The following is a 13,765-nucleotide window of genomic DNA, read 5'->3' as shown; positions in this document are numbered from 1 at the left end:
ACATATATTTGCTTAGAATACTAAAAGAAATTTCAAAAGAGAAAATTTAAACATACAAAAAAAGCCCATGTAAAAGAGAAATTATCAAAAAATGAAGGCTGGGTGAGTAGTCCACATTGATTGGCACAATTACTTGTCATGCTTAGGTCATGTGGGAGGGCCTGGATTTGATTAGTGGCCTACTCTAAAAACTTCAGAAATGGCGCTTGTAGTCCCAGCTACTCAGGAGGCTGAGGCAAGAGGATCACAACATAGATAAACCCTATATAAAAAAATTAAATTAAAACTAAAATTCAAGAATCATTAAACATAGATAATAAGAAAATGATGGTCAACAAGTGGAAATATACCAGAAATAATAAAGAAAATGAACAAAAATTATAAACTTATATGAAAGTACAAAAAAAGGTCTATATCATCAGAACTCTTACATATAATTTTATTTTAAAACTCATGAAGCTGGAGAAAATTTGGGTCAGTCATTTAGTGTTCAGGTAATTTTATTTCATCCCCAGATTCTGTCTGAAACTCATTGGCAATGCCCACTAGAAAGTATGATGGAATAAATAAATCTCTATTGAACTATCAGGCTACCTTCAAAATATATGAACTAGTGATTCTCTCTTACCTTTAAGTAATTTCTCAACTTTACTTTATTGTATATTGGAAATTTGATTTTAAATATATATATATATAGAATAATGTTTTGGTGAAGTGCTAGAGTATTAGAACACAAATTGTATTACTCTTCAGACTTTTAAATATGAATACATTCTAAGAGTTTTTGTTACTCAGTGTGTACTAACTACTAAAACAAAGAATTTTAAATCTCAGTAGCTTTTATTTCTAGCCCATGTTATATAATCCTTTGAGGGCCATCAGGCAGCTAGACAACAGTTCCTCCTCCACACAGTCATTCAGGGAATCTAACTTCTTTACATCGTGTGGTTTTTGTTGTGTGCGTGTGCATGTGTGTGTGTGTGTGTTTAATTTCAGTGACCTTAGAGCATTCCATTAATTCCACTAGATATTCTTGATTTAACCAATAGGCAAAGGAAGAGAGAGTATGGAAATTTTAGGAGCTAGACCTGAGATTGCTTAATGTGACTTCTACCTACATTCTATTGACTATAACTCCCTCAAGAGCTCTATATAAACACAGGGATCTGGAATATGTGTATGTGGAGCTCTTCAAAAAGTTAATGAAAATGCATATTATAAAAAAAAACTATACATGGATTTCAAAGTATTTTTTTTGCACCAAAATAAACTTCCCACTTGAATTCCATGAATATTTTGAAGCAACCTTATATTCCTGCCGTGTCTTTAGAATAAAAGAAAATGCAGTTTGTTGAGCAAATAGTATTATTTCTATCACAGAGACTGATCTAGTTTCTTCCTGTTTATTATATTCGAGATGTTTAATCCAATAAAACAATATATAGCTTTTCTACAATATCACCTCTTTCTTTAATTTGCTATATTTATAATCTCATGATCCACATTTGTTTTGAGTGCTCCTGACCATATGTGTTCATGTGCCCAAGTTTTGAAGATGTTAAATTTCCACATTAGAAAGGACTCTGTTTTTCCACATCTTTTTTGTAAGTGTAAATCATTATAAGTTCCCTATTTTTTTTTTGAGATTGTTGCGATCTCTTTCTAGGTTGTGTTCTGTGATCTGGCAACTCTGACAGATATTCTACAAACCTCAGTAGGTGATTATTACTCATAGTCATCTTGTCAAATTTGAATACTTCTTTACATTCTTATTTCACCAGCACTATATAGATGGACCTTTTTATGAAAGCATGTCAATAGTATGTTTGTTTGCATAAAAGAACAAATGACTTTTAAAATTTTACCTTTGATTGAATCACTGCTGTTCTTGAAAACCTCTTTGGGAGTTTTCTATTGCCTTCTAAATAAAATCCACAATCATCAGCAGTTAGCGTAATGGCTATGTCGCTGGACTCCCATGTAGTTGACCGCGGTTCGCGTCCCGGACCTAGTTGCTTAAAACTCACGCTGGGAGCGTGTGCGTGCGTGCCCAAGATCCTGAGAGGAGAATGGAGGAAAAGGGATTGCGGCGTGGCCATCCCCCCTGGGGGGTGATTTCTCGCTTTCTGTCTCTCTGTCTCTCTCTGTCTGTCTGGTGAGCATATGTGCCCTATAGCAAAAACCTCTTAAAAAAAATCCACGATCACAGTAGTTTTGAAAGCTGGTGGCCCATTTGTATGTCCAGTCTTATCTCCTACTTGCCTATCTTATGCATCTAAATTAGACTTTCATTCTTTAGACAGAGAGAAAACTTTCACCTCTCATGTGCTGTCTACCTGAACTGTCCCTCATATGCCCTTTACAAATCAACATATTTACTTTAAAGCTCAAGTCCTCACTCCCTCCTCTGTAAAACTTTTCAGGGATCCCAGTTAATCATTGCCTTTGTCCTCTGTGATCCTCTAGCTCAGTAAGTAATATCTCTGTAATGGATGGAATAAATTATATTGCTTTGCCCAATTGTTTTCTTGTGCATACTTAATGTATCTCCATACCTAGCCTATACCTTCTGTAAGCCATATGCCCTTAGAAACATATGTCTTTAGAGCTTACATCACTCCCGGTATACCTTGGTCATAAAATTTCTTTAAAAAATGCTAGTTGGTTTTGATTAAAATTTTAAAGTGATATTAATTTCTGTCATTTATTAACAAAGGACATTAATTATGAGTTAGAGATATTAGAAATCTCCCATCAGTGTATTTAAGGAAGACTTTAGAGCTAACCTCAGCTGGATATTTTGAACTAAAATACACATTTTCTTTTTTTAAACTTGGCTGTGTATTTCATATTAGCTTACACTAGCATATATATTTAGCAACCATCAAGAATTGCTTAGCTGGATGATTTTTGAGAAGTGGCACAACTGTTAGCCTTTAAAAAATGACATCTCTTTGCTTTCTAATTTAGCTAAACTGTGACTTGTCCTAATAGCCCCTTTTCTGAGCTTATAGAGTTATCACTCTTTTAACTGCTTTGACCTAAATGGAAATCTTGGACTCGTTTTCTTTTTTCCTTCCTTTGTAGCACACAAAATGCTTTATTTTCTCTAACCTAAGTATCAGACTATAGCACTTTATAAAACCAAATAGAGCAAACTATTTTTAAATTTTTAATCTATATGATTTATTAATTGTCAAGTTGAATATTTATCAGTATGTGTATGTTAGGTGATAATGTAATCCAATTGCTTACTCTGTCTCTATTTGTGTTGACTATTTCTCTGGGCTGTGAATCTTACATGGAAGGATGTGACCTAGGGCATTTTTGGTGGTGGTATCAAATTACAGTTAGGACGTAATGTATATCTTCATAATATAAATTACAAAAAATCAAACTGAACCACAGCTTTATTAAGTGGTGTGATAGAAATCTGAATCTCTCTGGGGTGTATGACTATTGATGGGACATGGATTGACAAGAGCCACATTGAGAACTATGGCTGCAGGGCTTCTAATCTAGCTACCTGGAATGGCCACAGTTGCAACAGTCCAACCTTCCCTCTATGAATTTGTAATTTAGAGTTAAACCAAAATGTGATTTTGTAATTATCTGCAAAAATTATTTTTAATTTATTCATCAGTATGACTATTAACGTATAACTATATGCAGAAAATGAAAAATAAATTTTAACCTAAGATAAATATAAATCTTACATCCAAATTGGGATTCCTTTTTTGCATTTTGGCTATTTCTTTTTTTTAAACTGAACTATGACTCCTTACTAAATTGCTGTAATCTCATGTCACCCTTTGACCATAGTAGACACTCACTCATCTTAGAAAATAGATGCTGTGGTAACACCACAGCAAGAATCTAACCCACTTGTGTTATCTTAGGGTCAAGGAGAATGAGTACAGAGACTTCCTTTTTCCACAGGGCTTCTCTCTACATTCCTTTCATCTGTTTTTTTTCTCTTGGTCAGATCCAACCAATCAAATGAGAGAAAAAAATGTAAGGCTAAATATCACCTTTTATTCTACCACTTCCTTTCTGATACACACTCATCATCTGTGTTTTCACTGGATGATTGTATCTTTTAGATCCTTTTTATTGTTTTGGACTTAAGGTCACTGATTACTCCTGAGAGAGAAAGAGAGAGAAGAGAGAGAGAGAGACAGAAACAGTGGCCTCGAGTCAGCCTTAGCCAGACCCAGATCATGGTCACCTGTAGGCCTTGAATAGTGAAGTTTCCAGACAGGAACCTGTAATCTTCCTGTGTAGATCAACCTCACAGACTGTCACGTTTTATCATTCAGCTCCCCCTCTAATGTTTAGCCAGGATCATCTCAGCATTTAGACTGGGTTCTAGCTAGAATTGTTTGTTTGTTTGTTTCTTTCTTTTTCTTTTTTCTTTCTTTTTTTTTTGAGAGATTTTTGCTATAGGGCATGTGCCCTTGCCAGAAAGACAGAGACAGAGACAGAGAGACAGAAAGCAAGAACGCGAGAAATCACCCTCCAGGGGGGATGACCATGCCACAATCCCTTCCTCTTCATTCTCCTCTTGGAATCTTGGGCACACACACACACATGCCAGGCATGAGTTTAAGACACCAGGTCTGGGACTCGAACCACGGTTGACTACATGGGAGTCCAGCAACATAGCCATTATGCCAACTGCCGGTTCCCTAGCTAGAATTTCTTATGTAAAGAGATTAAAATGTTCCCTTCCTACTGGCCCTTCTCACGGTGTTTTTGAAGTATGAAAACAGCAAATAGTATCAATAGGTAATTGAAAATTCAGTGCACAGTATAGTCAATTTCTACTTCTACATCATGTTACAATGCTATTCTTAAAAGTTATTATTATTTTTATTGCTATTTTTAATTCACCAGCATGACAAATAGGGAAAATGAGAAAGTAAGTCATCAAGTCCAGGACTCGAACCATGGTCAGTCACGTGGGAGTCCAGTGACTTAACTATCAAGCCACTTGCTGGACCCTATAATGCTATTTTAGAAACTAAAATGTAATTGAAGCCTGACTGTTTAAAAAAAATCCAAACTCCTTTAAAAGTTTATTGAGTGAGAGAGAGAGAGGAAGAGAGCAAGAGAGAGAGAGAGCATCCCCAACTGGATCTGTTCATGCTGTTCAACCCTCCAGTGAAGATTTCAGTCAGTCAGAATTATGGGAGTACTGATGTGTTCATGTTGGCCTGAGATCTGAACCCTTGACTTTCCCATATGTCTCTTGAATACAGTGTCTTATTGCCTGTGTCACTGTGTTGGGCCAATCTAAACTTTGTTCTTTTTTTTTACTTTTATAATTTTTATTTACATTTCATCATTGTACATCTCCATAGCACACAATATGTCTTTTCAAAGTATGCATGTAGCATGTGATAACCAGATTAAGGATTATTATCACATATATCATTTTCAACAGATAACTTTGCATTCTTTTGTCTGTTATGTGCCAAGCTAAACTTTTTATAAAGATGAACTTAGATAAACATCTTTTTACTTGTATGTAGTAAATGATTTCAAATGAATAGGGTTAGTAAATGCTGATATATTAATTTTCATTAGATTATCAATTTAAAAGTTATATATCAAGTTGAAACTTCAGATGACAAACTTTGAAGTTCTGAAGAAATGGTAGTAATGTAAATATTGATGCTAATAAATCAGGTTAAAATGATATATTCCAATTGGCTATTATAAAACTACGTCATAAATTCAAGAAAAATGTCAGCAAAATGAAATTAACAAATTCAGAAATCAGTATCTTTTTACTACCTTTGGTAGAGCAGGATTTATCTCTTGCCTGCAGAAAACTGGGACAAAAAAATCAATAAAAGGTAAAAAAATTATTTATCAACCTAGTAAGATTTTGAGACTGTCTTAAGGTACAAAAATCTTATGTATTTTGCTACTATTGATACTAATTAAAGGCAAAACTCTAAATTTGAAGACTGAGAAATATGAACAGAAATTCTAAGTCTAAATTCTAAAACATTCTAAGATGTTTTACATCTCAAGGCATGGCATTAAGAAACTCATTTTAGGAAAAGATTGACAAATTATGAATCACATTTTTTGACTGAGGGGCTGAAAAGATCAAACAGTAAGCATGTAGGATCTGATGATTTAGATGCTCATCTTCCCTGCTCTATTCTATTCTGTTTAAATCTATCCTTGCTCGTATGCTGCATCCTAATTATGAGTGTACCCATGCAGTTCTGTATATTCCTATTTCTGGAACCTAATACAATGCCTTTATTAAAGCATAACTGTTTTAAAAAAGTGTATAAGTGAAAGAAGAAAGATAAAGAGAAAAAAATTAAAAAGATAAAACTTCAAAGAATATGAAAATCTTTTAAAATCTTTTATGACTCTTTTTTATCTATCTTTTCTCTCTTGCCTCTATCCTCATTTACTTTACCCTTACGTGTTCCTTTTGCTGCTATCTAGCCCAATTTCCAACCCTATCCCCACATATTAGCCTTTTTTTCCCTTACCTACTCCCTGCCCCCTAATTCTCAACACCCATCCCACTGATTCCTTATGTCTAGAAAAATAAACAAAGACCTTATTAATTCATTATTTTGGCTAACATGTATTGAAATCTATACTAGGTGCTGTGGTCCGAATTTTTGTGTTCTCTCCCAAATTTGTATGTTAAAATCAAATTTCCAAAGTGATAATATTAACAAGTGGGACCTTTAGGAGGTTATTAGGCCCTGTGGGAAGAACTCTCCTAAGTGGGATTAGTTACCTCATGAAAGAAGTCCAAGGGAACTCCATCACTCCTTCCACCATGTGAAGACTTAGTTAGAAGGCATTATATATAAGGCAGAGAGTGAGACTTCATCAGGCACCAAATCTGCCAGTGCCTTGATCTTGAACTTTGCATCCTTCAGAACTGTAAACAGTACATTTCGATTGATTACAAATTTACTCAATCTATGACATTTTGTTATAGCAGCTCATATAGACTTAAGACACTAGGTCAGGCTATATACTGGAGTCTCAAGGATGAAAAATAATTCTAGTCCTCAAGAAAGGTATAGTCTAGGTAGAGGGATGACAAACATAGTTGGGTTGTCTGAAAAGTCATGATGCACATCGAGTAGAGAAACATAGAAAAATACTCATGACTTTTCAGACAGTCCAATAAACAACTTTGTAAAGCAATATGATATGTGCTATAGCAGAAATAAATACTGAATTCTATAGGTTTAAAGAATACAGTAGAAAGGAGCATTTAATTTGGGCTGTGTGTGTGTGTGTGTATGTGTGTGTGTGTGTGTGTGTGTGTGGCATGTGCCACGTGAGTCTCAAAGGATGAATGGAAGTTCGTCAGGCAGGGCATGGGATGAAAGTGGGGCTCTAAAGTCAGAGGTGGTGAACTATTCCAGACAGAGCAAATAGCATAAATACAGAAAATTTAGCTGCTTTTGCACTTCTCTTCGGACTTGGCCTTTTTCATTTGTTCCTGCCCTCTTCCATCCCATTTTACTCCACTTCCTCTTTATTCCTTTCTTTCTCTACCTCCAGAAAACTCAGGGTCTAAATAGTTCCTAAAAGGAGTCTGATTGTACTATCAAAGAGAAAAGTCACTTTTTACATTGACTACTCAATGATTCTGAAAATGTTATTTTATATTTTTTTCTTAAAGATGTGAAACATTTTTGTGGCTGTACTCTGTATACTGATAGAGAAAAAGTTGGTTCTGTGAATACTTTTTCAATACCATTAGTATTCTTGGTATTGGGGATTTAGTAGTACTATTTCTGTCCTTATTGTGGTTACATTCCAGAAGGGAACATAAACATTAAACAAATAGTTACAAGGATGACAAGTTCTAGAGGAGTGGGGGCACATGAAGTGGGAGAGAACATGCTGTGTTTCTCTGTGACCGGAGTACAGAGAGTGAGGGGAAAGGTGGTATGAGAAGGGACTGGAAAGCTGGGTGAAGGATGGATTCTCTGAGTTTTGTAGATTAAGATTCTTCAAATTGTAATATCGGTTTAAAACTGTGTATACTGAGTCCTCATGAGATAAAGAGCAAATGTCGAAAATTCATATAAAATCTTTACATTACTATTGGGTTGTCAGAAAAGTCATGACATATTTTTCTATGCGAAAATGCATCATGACTTTTCTGACAACTCCGTATAATATCTAAGACTATGATCAGTAATAGCTACTGCAGTTTGCTGCTTAAATTTTATATAGGAGTATCCTCTAATGGTGCAACTGTAATGATAGGAGAACAATCTAGAATAGTACATGGATTAAGAAGTTTGTCTCCGCATGTAATTTTAGTGTACTATTTCCTTCTTTGAGAGAGTCTTGCTGTAAGAACAGTGTCACCAATACTAGATAATGTGTTCAGTGGCATAGTAAAAACTGTGAGTTATGTAAAGGCTAATCTGTTAAATTCTTCACTATTCTCTCTATTATGTGATAGTATGAATTATATGAAAATCGATCACAAGCAATTCTTTTGCCTGCTGAATTATGATGGTTTTAGAAGAAAAATGTTGGTTGTGAATGTTTTAGTCACCAAAGAAACTCTTTCTACAAGATAAGAAATCAGATTTATAATTTTAAATTTGTGAATTGGAGGACCAGTAGTTGGCGTAATGGCTATATCACTGGACTCCCATGTAGTCAACTGCAATTTGAGTCCTGGACCCGGTGGCTTAAACTCATGCCAGGTGCATGTGCACGGGTGCCCATGATCCTGAGAGAATAGAGGAGAAGGGATTGCGGCGTGGGTATCCCCCCAGGGAGCGATTTCTCACTTGCTGTCTCTCTGTCTCTCTCTGTTTTTCTGGTGAGTACATGCACCCTATAGCAAAAACCTCTCCAAAAAAGAAGTTGTGAATTGGACAGCGTAAGTTTGTTTACATATCTGACCTCTTTGATGTTTTCAATTATCTAAATATTAATGCAAGTAAAACATAAAAGAATTAAATATATTTTTCAATAATAGGTAAAACTGGGGACCAGCATATGGCATAATTGGTAAGTCCTGAATTCCCACATAGTCAACCACGGTTCGAGTCCCTGATTCAGCAGCTTAAAACTCATACCGGGCCCGTGTGCATGTGTGCCCAAGATCCTGAGAGGAGAATGGAGGAGAAAGGATTGTGGTGTGGCCGTCCCCCTGGGCGGGGGGGTGATTTCTCTCTTTCTGTCTCTCTGTCTCTTTGTCTCTCCAGCAAGTGCATACACCCTATAGCAAAAATCTCCCTAAAAAAAAAAAACAGGTAAAATTGAAGGTTAAAATTTAAAGTTAGAAGCTTGGGAGAACAACTTATTTTATTTTTTTTTTTTTGAGAGGTTTTTCGCTATAGGGCACCTGCGCTCGCCAGACAGACAGAGAGAGACATAGAGACAGAAAGCGAGAAATCACCCCCCAGGGGGGATGGTCACGCCGCAATCCCTTCTTCTCCATTCTCCTCTCGGGATCTTGGGCACGCACGCACATGCGCCCAGCATGAGTTTTAAGCCACTGGGTCCAGGACACAAACCGCGGTCGACTACGTGGGAGTCCAGCAACATAGCCATTACGCTAACTGCTGGTTCCCGGGAGAACAACTTTTATGCCTATTACAATATATTCCATAATTAACAAAGATTGTTGATGAAATAATTGATAATTTGGCATTGCATATGTCACAGAATGCCTTCCAGATTTAGTAAAATATTTGGAATTTTGCTCTTTATCAATAAAAAGATGTATTTATAAAAAAATTAGATTTAACATCCCATTCAATTTTTGAGAGATAGCATAAATTAATCATGACTTTACAGGATAAATTGTTGTAATTGTTTACTGATAAAGGGTTAAAGATATATTCTGAGAATACAGCATCACTTACTAGCTTTACATTAAAATTTAAAACAAATGCCCTGAGTTTACTGTCATTTATTTTGTTCCCTTTCTGTCAATTCATCTTTGTGAGACTGGGTTCTTTGTCATAAATGTTAATAAAAACAAACCCTAGATTTATGTTATCCCCTGAGAGTAGCATTGTCATCAGTCTAATCTAGATAAGTTAAAAAGCAGAAAACAAGCTCAACATTGATATATATGATGTTCACTCAAAGTATGTATGAAGCAATTTAATTAAGGAAATTGCTATTTCCTTTGTAGGTTTTTTATTATAGTGAATAATGAAAGTTATGAGTATAATGAACAATTCTCCATTTTAATCTCTTAAATGCACACTTTCAATGAACTACATATAAATATATATAAAAACATATATATATATGTATATATATATAAAATTTGTCTATTTTTTTTCCTGTTATGTTTTTTCTAGTTAGATTTATCAAATACAGTTTTAAGTCTGTTGAGTTTGTATGTCTTTTTTTCATTCATGTTTCCAAAAGTTTATTTTATTATATTTTACTAACATAAATTTGAAAACTCAATTAAAAAAGTAGTTTGTCACCACAGGTAGTTTGAGACAATCTTCTACAGGGTAGGTTTAGGACTTTGTATAGTGTTCTAAGGACAGGAAGAAGGCTGTATAATGATAGCTGTTATTCTTGTTATTTAGGATACTATGTGGATATCCACAATTAGGAGGAATGACCAGGTCACAATCTCTTCCTCGGCAGTATGCACATGGAACCCACTCAAACTGTGCATTTGGCCATGTGGGACCCAGCTGCTGTAACCCATTGGGCTACAGACTAGCCCTATGCTAAACAGTTATTAGTAAAATAGTGATGGTATGATTGTGTATATTACTTAATATATAATATAATTTTTGAGCTGAAAAGGACTCTATGTATTTAATTGATCTTTGATAGGGAAAATAAAGGCTTTTATGGGTTTGATAGAACCAATTAAAAGCTTAGATCTTAAAGTTAGAGACTGCAGTTATTACTGCCACAAACCAATATATTCCTGGGGCTACTAGAAGCAGAAGGAGCCAAGCAAGCCTCCAGAACTGTAAGAGAATAAGTCTCTGTTGTTTTAAGATACCTGTTTGTGGTCATGTGTTATGGCAACCATAGCAAACTTAATGCATGGTCTGGTGGAATATTGTGAATAACAGTTCCTTTGGTATGTGACTATCCAAATTAGTTTAAAAATATCCTAAGATTATGATGTCTGAAGAAGAGTTTAGGTTTTGAATCAGATTGTTAAATGTGAAGTTCCGTTGTGCTCCTTACTAGTGTTGACTTTTTTGTTTTTTATCAGTAGTAGTTTGATAATCATAATAATGAAATTTATTGTATAGATTATTCATAATGATTGATGGGATGAAATGATTTATGAAAACTTTTAAGCATAGTACCTAAATGCCAGCAGGCATTTTATATGATTATACTATGATTATGGTGGTGATAGTGGTGATAAGAGATCATTTGACCCAAATGATTGAGAAATCACCCTTCGGGAGAATGACCATGCTGCAATCCCTTCTCCTCCATTCTCCTTTCAGGATTTTGGGCACACACATGTGTGCCTGGTGTGATTTTCAAGTGTCCAGATTCAAGGCTTGAACCGTGGTCAGTCATGTGGAAATCTAGTGCCTTAACCATCATGCTATCTACTGGGCCCCAGACCCCTATTATAAGTACTCTCATATTCAAAATGATATGAGAAAATTCTACTTCTAATGACACCTACTTTTTCTCAACTGGGTGGTACCCTCATGACTTTGCTAGATATCTCACCGAGTGTGAAACAGTCACTTAGTGTTGGAAAGGAAACTATAGCATTGTGAACATGCTGTTGCAATGAGTTCATTCCATTACTCAATGTCTTTGAAAAATAAATCTTCAGTATTTAAAATGTAGTATACTTTACCAATGTGTTTGTTAATGTAGCTATATAATTAATAAAATATATTGTTTTAAGATTCACTCAAGAAAGGAATCCACATTCTATGCAATTAAATAGAAAGGGAAGAGAGGGGATTCTGTTTCTACTTGATTAAACAAATACGTACAAATTCTACTCTTTCTTCCTGGCATTTTGGCCCTTCCTATTATGAATAAGATAGGTACAAGCCCTTTTCTAGCCCTGTTCTTACAGAACTTTCAGTTAAGTGGGAAAAGTGGGGATAAAAAAAAGTCACAGAAATAAACATAAGCAGCTGGTGGTGCGGTTTTTAAGGCAGCTGGATCCCAGATGGCTACCTATGTGGTTCAAGTCTTGGGACTGGTGGCTTGAGATCCACACACTGGGTGTATGTGTGTGTGTGTATGTGTGCCCACAGTTTCAAAAGGAGGGAGAAATGGAAGGGAAGGGATTGCAGCATGGCCATTCCCCGTGAGAGTGCTTTCCCACTTACCACCACCCACCTTTCTTTCTCTGACAAGTGCATGCACTCTCTGACAAATTAAAAGAAATAGAAGTAAAATTTAAAGCAAAGAAAAATAACTATTTTAAAATTAAGAATGAAAAAATTCAATGATAACAACAATGTAAAGGACCTTGGCTCTTTAGGAACATGGCTTCAATGAACCTGCGCTCCAGCACTAGCAACGGCTGAGTCAAGAGCAGAGGACTCTATGGGACATCCTGCAAGAGAACTGTAAGAACATGTCCTCTCTGGGGATGCATAATGCATGTGGAGCTGCCAGGTAATTTGGGGCACAGGTAATTTTAGCAAGACCTGCTCCCATGCCTTTAGTTACTATCCCTGGGAGGGCCCAGACCTTTCTTCTGGGTACCAGTGTATTTGACATGTTACCTGAATATCTGGCAGGCCCATCAAACTCAAAAACTATGGTCATAATGACAGGGCATACAGAATAATTATTGTGTTCTTTGAGTGAGGAACACCTCAGAAAGGGGCAAATGACCAAAGGGTAGAGAGGGAACTTGGATACCAGTAGCATATTCTAACCCTGGAATGGTGATAATGGAGAAAATGCCTTCTTCACCATTGTCAAGATGAAATGCATGCAGCTTTGGGAGCAATGATAAAGAGGGGGAGAAGTTTGAACTGGAAGTGATCTGGAAAAACAGAGAAGTAATTGAATAAGCCTGGAATTCACTGGATTAAGTTTTCTAGCAACATTTAAAGGAGATAGCTTATAGTGGAGTGGCTTAGAGAGTCTACTCTATAATCACTCTACTTACATTTGAATCCCAACTCCACCACTGTCAGCTGTATGAACCTGGGGAAGATATTTAATCTCTCTGTGCCTCCCTTTCCTCCTCTGTGATGTGGGTACTCATTGGATTCTTGTAGTATTTAATGAGTAATGACCTAAGAACAATGTCTGACACAGAGTAAACACTCAATAAAGAACAGGTATTGTTTTATCTGACCAAAAAAAAAAATATATGGTCTTAAGTTCAATGTGATATATAGAATATAAAGTTACATTTTATACACTGGAATTTTTTCAATTAAAACATCACATCTTTTATATAGGAAATAGGATAATTATAGTGAAACCAAAGGACAAAAATAACTTTTAAAAAGTTTTCATTTGTTTCTCTCTTCCATGAGTGAAAGAGACAGAAACAGAAAGAGGGAGAGAGAGACAGAGACAGAGATACAGCACTCTCAACAGAATCTTCATGTTTTGATCTACCCCTAGCTTTATTCAGCCAGAATTATGGACATGCATGCACCAGGCATGTTCAGGGAAGTCTCTGGACATGAATCTGGAATCTTTCTTTGGGCCAGCTTTACAGAGTGTTATGTTACTGCTGCAATGTCATCTGGCCTGAAAAAAGTAATTTGATGTTTGAATAAAGGGAGCAGGAAAA

The sequence above is a fragment of the Tupaia chinensis genome, unplaced genomic scaffold (genome assembly GCF_000334495.1).
Source record: "Tupaia chinensis unplaced genomic scaffold, TupChi_1.0 Scaffold145870_1, whole genome shotgun sequence".
NCBI classification, from domain to species: domain Eukaryota; kingdom Metazoa; phylum Chordata; class Mammalia; order Scandentia; family Tupaiidae; genus Tupaia; species Tupaia belangeri.
The sequence above is the reverse complement of the archived record's forward strand: the minus strand, read 5'-3'. Positions refer to the sequence as shown.